We start from the raw sequence: 7,571 nt of genomic DNA, 5'->3' as shown, positions 1-7,571 counted from the left end.
CACCATCTATGAGGAGTAGGCATGCGAGCTTAAATCTGGTTTCCTTGTCCTTGTATGGTCTGCCAGAAAGTGTGCTCGCTATCCACCCAGGAGTTGCATTCGCACTTGACCCAAATAACTTCTTCTTCTGCTTACTCAGCTTCCTCTCGTTTAATTCACGCTGTGGAGGCAACTTCGAACAATCCAAGCCGGTTGCAATTGCAAACTCACGAATTGAGAACCGAATGGGCTGACCAGCAAAGAGACACCACAACTCTTTCTTTTTTGCTGTAACCAACTGCCTAGATAACATGAAATGCAGGAATCTCACTGAAGATGCAATCTTGTTTCCAGTCTCTATAATTTTGCCAAATTGGGAAGAGGAAAGCTTCTCCAAATGGTCTTCTTCCAAAGCGCAAGTGATTGTGTCAATATAATTCAGCTGAAAGTAAGTGTTGACCTTCTTATTCTCAGGTTCATTGCCTAAGGCGAAAAGCCTATCCGGCAAGCTACTCATCGCTGCCCTGAAAACAACCAAGAAAAACAGTTTTAATTGAAAGTAGTTGATTATGCATAGGTATTTATCTTCTATGGTGATTAATGCTGGTGTTGACTGTTGCTTGCATATGTATTTGACTTCTATGGTGATTAATGCTGGTGTTGACTGTTGCATATACATTGTTCGTATACTGTGGAATCTATGTGCACTTTGTGTATTGTTTACATATGCAGGCCGTGAGTTAAGGGTCTCTACATACAATCTCTAAAACTACTTTTCATATGATATTAATAAAAAACACATTTGGAGACCCATGAGGGTATCTGCACTGAGGATGCCCGTAGGCAGACTTCATTGGAGACTTCCTAAACAGACTTAATATGCAGACTTCTTAGGCAGACTTCTTAAACAGTCTTAATACGCAGACTTCTTAGGCAGACTTCTTAGGCAGACTTAATATGCAGACTTAATTCGTCGAATAAACTAAACCAGACAGTTTTAAAATTATATTGCTAACCAGCTATACCAATTTAAGGCTAAACCAATTGCGCTTTAAATAACAAAATCGATAAACCACATTGAACTGGTACGATGGTTATTGAACTGGTACGACGGTTATTGAACTAGTACGACGGTTATTGAACTGGTACGACGTTTGAACCGGTACGACGGTTTAATAGGTTTCTACGGTCATATATAAGAGTTTCTACGGACACTGTATTAACACAAATCGGTAAACAAAAAACTACTGTCGTTTGGAAAACTTTTTTCGGAACTTGTCGCCGGTTTTTACTGTACATCCGTTTACCGTTTAAGGTAAGTCAAAATTAATGCCGACTTCTCTTTTGGATCGAAGTCGTCTGTGTTATTCACGAACCCTAATCTCCTTCGCTTTCTATTCCAGATCTGGTGTCGCCGCCGTCCGTAACTGTTCATTTCCGCCGTTGGTCGTGGAAAGGTATTTGGCTGTACTAATCTTATATATAAAAGTTGCTCAACTTTCTCCATATGATTGACACATCAGCATTGGATAGGTTGACACATGTCCTTAAATTTTAATTAATAAATTTTAATATTAAATTTTAAAGCACTTAAAGAATATGAAAAGTTTGTTTTATTAATTGACTCTTAATTAAAATTTATATTAATGTTAAACAAAAATTTATGTTATAACTAATTAAAAATATTGATAGATATTCGACCAAAAAAAGATATGTATTTAATATTTATATAACTGTAGATTAGTTAATAATATCTAGATTACTTAATAATATTCAAGATGTATTTTAAATTAATTTTTTAAAATTATTTATAATAAAATACTGACAAGTAACAGATGAAATGATGATTATATTAATTTTATTTTTTAGTTAATTGACTATCAACTAATATTTCTGTAAATGTTAACAAAAATTTATGTTATAACTAATTAAAAATATTGAATGATATTTATTAATCTTAAGATAACTTTAAATTATTAAATAATATTCAATATGTATTAATATTTTATAATTTTTTAGAATAAAATATTAACAAGTAAGTAAGTAACAAGTGATGATTATATTAATTTTTATAAAACTATAAAAAAAAGTTTGAAAATTTTGAAAAGAAAAACCCGCACGTAACGTGCGGATATTCACCTAGTTTCTTATAATTTGTAAATAAATATCTTTACGGGTTCCAAGTTCCTAGTCGTTTGGGTTTCTACATCGGTTTTTCTAAAAATCGGACAACACCGAGTAGATATTTCCAAAGTCGGACAAAAATCGAATACCCGTTTCCAAGTTTCTAGTTGCTGTGTTACAGATATCTGTACTTTTTTTTATTTATTAAACGGACTTGTATAGTGTTAGGCAAACTATTTTGGAAGTATTATCTCGTAAAACGAAGTTCAAAACGGGTTGTGTTTTTTTAGAGAACTTTGTCGGCGGCTAATTTTTTAGAAACTTTATTAATTACACTATTAGGTCTACAGACTTCAATTGCAGACTTAGTTGGCTGACTTCGTGTGCAGACTTCTTCGTAAGTCTTCATAAGTAGATTTTTTGAATATTTGACTTCGTTTTGCAGACGTCAGAACAGCCAATGGAAAACCCAGAGTTCCCCCCGCGTCTCTTCTCGAAAGGCGATGAGCCGTCTCCGCTGAAAAGCATCGGTTACTATAGAGGTGAGACGAAGCTGATGACTGCACTCGAGGAAGCACTCACACAAGATGAGTGGGAAGAGATATTGAACTCTAAACTGGGAGTGTTCTTGAAGTTCAGTCAGCTGGATTTTGGCTGGGCATCTAGACTGGTGCATTACATTCTCGGCATGCAGCTAGTTTGCAAGAAAAAAGTTGAGATTTGGAGCCTCGTAGGTCTAATCCCGATCCACTTTTCTTTGAATGAGTTTGAACATATTACTGGCTTGAATTGCGAGTACGTGGACAACCTCGAGGATCCGGTGGTTGAGATAACTGAGGAGATGCAAGATTTCTGGGAGCGATTGGGAGTCAATCAGGATTTTGGCCCGAGCACTGAAGATTTGATAGAAGCTTGTAAGGTATGCGGGTCGTGGTCTTCCGAGGATCGGTTGAGGCTGGGATACCTTAGCGAAAAATGATAGAACAATTATATTTTGTATATTCAACTTGGAATTGCAATAGATTAATGTGGAAGTTCTTAGTTTTGAGTTGTTCAATTTGTTATTTCATTTCTCGAAATTTGTATGTATTAAATTGTTTAATTATAATTAGAAGAAGTGAGAATGAATTTGATGAACTGAATATATTTACACAAAAATTATTAAAATAAATATATATTTATTGAAAAACAGATATAACAAGAATAAAAATGAACATGATGAAAAAAAATTTCATTCTTACTAGAAGAGATGATGTATAATCATTGAAAAACTATTCAAAAGTTTACCCAACTAATTGACAAAAATATATTTAATTCACAAGAAAAAAGTTAACAAACTTTGTGTGATTTTATTCATTATTTCATTTCATATTTAACTATTGTTTTGGTTTCAAATTTAAAATTGTTATTAATCTCAAAGCAAACATTTTTATTCTATTAATTTATTGTTTAATTAATATATAATAAATTGTATTGGTTAAACAAGAGAAAAAAAAAGATTAAACTATAAATTTTATTGTTTTTTATTGTTTTAAAAGAACAAATATATAATTAGAATAAAAGTAAATGATGAACAAAAATTATCTTTTTGATTTAAAGAAGTTAATGTATAATATTTAATCATTATGTCAATACTATGTTTAAAAAGTAGTATTTGATTAATTTGTAAAAGATTTAGTTGGTTCGGATATATTAACTTATAAGAGTTTGACCAAATAATACGTTTTTGAAATATGATATTGTGTATACAAATTTGAAACAAAGCCGTTAAAACCTCACAATTTCCATAAAATTATTAGATTAACACCATAATATTTTTAATATATTATTAAAACACTAATCTATAAAATTTATATCTTAATAAATAAAATTGATTAATATAATTTTTATCAACAAAATATCCACACGTAGCTTGGATGCAAAATCTAGTATATATAAAATTTTGACAAACTATAATTCATTGATTTTGATGTACAAACTTCATTCTCTATTCTATATGAACAAAAATATATTATTTTATCATATTATAAGTAGTCTAAAAAATAACAAAATACTAATAAATACACAATCCACATATTGCGTGGACAATCATCTAGTATTGGAGAAAGACGATATTGTTTCCATCGTACCTGCAGAGATGGAGCTTCTTCTCAAACAATTCGATGGTGTATTTCAAACACCGACTCAAATTCCACAATCTCTGGAAATTCAGCATCACATCATACTCAAAGAGTGGAGCGATCCAATTAATGTCTGTAAATTTACTTTAATTATTTCAATTATGAAATCTAATTCCCAAGATGATTTAGATTTAATTTAATTCAACCACAAACAAATACTTGCAGAAGAAGAAAGACTAACCTTGATCCATGCTTGATAAGACTTGATATGGATTCTATTCACCAATTGATTTCTTCCTCCCTTTGACCTCTAATTCCTTTATGATTCCTTTTGATGGACAAGGAATCTTATCTTCTCTTTGATCGATGGTTTTCTGTTTTAAGGAAACTAAATTGTTTCTCTTCTAAGTGAAGAGACACGTAATTGTTTTCCACACCCTTCAACATTAACCACCAACATATATATATGTACAGATAATTGAGTTGCTTTTCCAACCATCGTGTACTTTCATATATATGCTTTCATATTATATATATATATATAACCATTTAAGAGAATAACACTTATAAAATTTAATATGGTAAGGGAGGAGGGTTATCAATACACCCAGATTCTAATGTCTTTAATCGAAACCGATCCATCACGGTATCATCTTTTATATTAGAACCGTAAACTTTAATATGAACTTGATCTTTACAATTAAACCGAAAAGACACATAGGTCACATAAAAATATAAATATTCTTACATTCTCCCACTTGACCTTTGTGTCGCCTTAATGGTTTAATAACTATAATGCACGCCTCAACAATGCTTCAATCTGGTTTGATTAGTCCGAGCTCGAGTCCCTTTTCTTCTCTTACTCTTCTGGTTAAGAAAAGAACGACATGATTCCTTCCATGTATCACAAACCAATCCTAATTCTATATAGATAGTTTTCCTTATGTTGAGAAGAACCTTAATTCTCAACCTAACCATATGTTATGGTCTTCACCAAGCTCAATCTCATCGCCGGATATCACCAAGTGCGAGTTCACCCACCAGATGTTCATAAAACCACTTTTCGAACCGACAATTGTCATTATGAATATTTGATGATGCTGTTCAGATTATGTAATGCTCCCTCTACATTCAGTCATTGATGAATGCAGTATTTCGCCAACACCTCCAGAAATTTGTTCTTGTTTTTTTTATGATACACTGGTGTATAGCAGATCTTGGGAGGAACATTTGGAGCATGTTCGTCTTGTTCTGGAGATTTTACAAACACACAGCCAGTTTGTGAAACGCAAAAAGTGTGAATTTGGAAAAAAACAAGGTGGAGTATTTGGATCATATAATTTCAGGCGATGGAGTTAAGGTGCATCAAACCAAAATTCAAGCTATGGTGGAGTGGCCTGTACCAGCAACAATCACAGATCTTCGAAGATTTTTGGGGTTAAAGGGATATTGCAGAAAATCTATGCCTGATTACGGCACCATTGCCCGACCACTTACAAATCTTTTGAAGAAGGGGAAATTCTCTTGGTCTGATGAGGCAGAGAAGGCGTTTGGGGATCTTAAATCAGCCATGTCTTCTACTCCTACATTAGCCATGCCTGATTTTTATTCTCCATTCATTATTCAAACAGATGCATCCGGCGAAGGTATCAGAGCGGTATTGACTCAAAACGGACATGAGTTGTTCCCTTGGGGTGGCAAAGCAGAATTGGTATACTTATGCTCAAGAGATGCTTGCCATTGTAGTCGCCGCTCGCACTTAGCACCCTTATCTCTTAGGGAGGCACTTCACAATTCAAACAGACCAGTGGAGTCTTTGTTTCCTCCTCGGGCAGCGTATCCTCATTCCAGACCAAAAAAAGTGGTGAGCTGGTTGGTTATGATTATGACATTACTTACTAACCTGGATCTACTGACAAAGTTGCTGATGCTCTCTCTCGCCGCAAAAACAGTCCTTATTTGAATGCCGTTTTTACACAGGAATCAACAATATGGGAGGAGCTACAACAGTTGGCAAAAACCAGGCATACAAATGGAGAATCAGTCTTCTTATTGATTAGAAACCATCTCCTCCACTTTCCCGAGCTACGCCTCTATTTCCCTTGTATTTGTCTATTTAAGATAATGAAAAGCCAAAAAAGAGGCAATCCAAATTGCCCAGAAATCACTGTGTTATTGTTCTAAAGCTTCTGTTGGTAATATTTAGGGTCTATTCATTTGCTCATCTGGATGATCCATCGAGATGAAGCAGTCAAATGATGTTCGTTTAATTACATTAATCGATTCATCTGAATGGATCATCTATATGGATCATCTGGATGACTTATAAATTTTTGAAGAAATTTGAAACTCATCCAACTGATTCAATTTGAAGCATCTAGATGATTCAATCCAAAAAATTAAATGACAAAAATATACTTAACAAAAATTAATAAATAATACAAAGAAATAATAAATAATAAATATTAATAACAATTTTTGTTTATTTAAAATCTTGTTCCCATTAAAAATATATTTTAAAAAATTTCGCTAAAAAAATAAATCCATATTTCCTGTAAAAAAATATAAAATCACATTTTTGTAAAAACTTAAAATTTTATTTCTCCGCTAGATTTCCACCAAAAACTTAAAATTATGTTTTCTTGTAATAACATAAATCTCATTTTCCCTCAAAAAATGTAGATTTCGTTTTTTCGCCAAATATTTAAAATCTCACTAGATTCTAACCTCGTGCATCCGCACGGGAATATTTTTTATTGTTTAACAAATTTTATAATATAATTTGTATTTTTGAGTTTAGATATAATTATTTTTATAAATATATTTTTAATAAGTGAAAATATTGATTTTTGTGTTTAAATATATTTTTATAGTATTAAAATTAATTATGATTATAAAAATATAATTTTAACCCGTCCGCTAATATTAATTCAAAATGAACTATTATAAAAACATAATTCTAACTTTTTCCGTTCATATTACCGTATAATATAAATATTTGTTAAAAGTTTGAGATGTATTAATAGTATTATTTAGCATTATAGTTTTCGAAAATTTAATCAACGAAGGGAGTGTACAACTGGTTTTTCAAACCATATTTTAGTGTATGCAATAATTTTTAATTTTTTATGTTTTTATTTTGTATGAAAAATATATTTTCGATATACATGTATAATTCAAAATTAGTGATTTTAGTTACCAAAATATTTTTAACCCGATTTTTATATATATATTTAGTTCTATGAATTTAAAAAAAAATAATTTTAATATTTGAATTATACATTTGAATTTTACCTATTATTTTATTATTGATTTGTAAAGAAATCATAATCGTAAATATATTATATA

General features: G+C 31.5%; 1 pseudogene; it reads left to right on the top strand.

The window, feature by feature from the left end:
• The first annotated feature begins 5,607 nt into the window (after window positions 1-5,607).
• LOC18022238 overlaps window positions 5,608-7,571 on the top strand; it is a 35,429-nt pseudogene continuing 33,465 nt past the window's right edge.

The sequence above is a fragment of the Eutrema salsugineum genome, unplaced genomic scaffold (genome assembly GCF_000478725.1).
Source record: "Eutrema salsugineum unplaced genomic scaffold, Eutsalg1_0 scaffold_15, whole genome shotgun sequence".
Lineage (NCBI taxonomy): Eukaryota > Viridiplantae > Streptophyta > Magnoliopsida > Brassicales > Brassicaceae > Eutrema > Eutrema salsugineum.
This window is presented reverse-complemented; position numbering and strand designations above follow the sequence as displayed.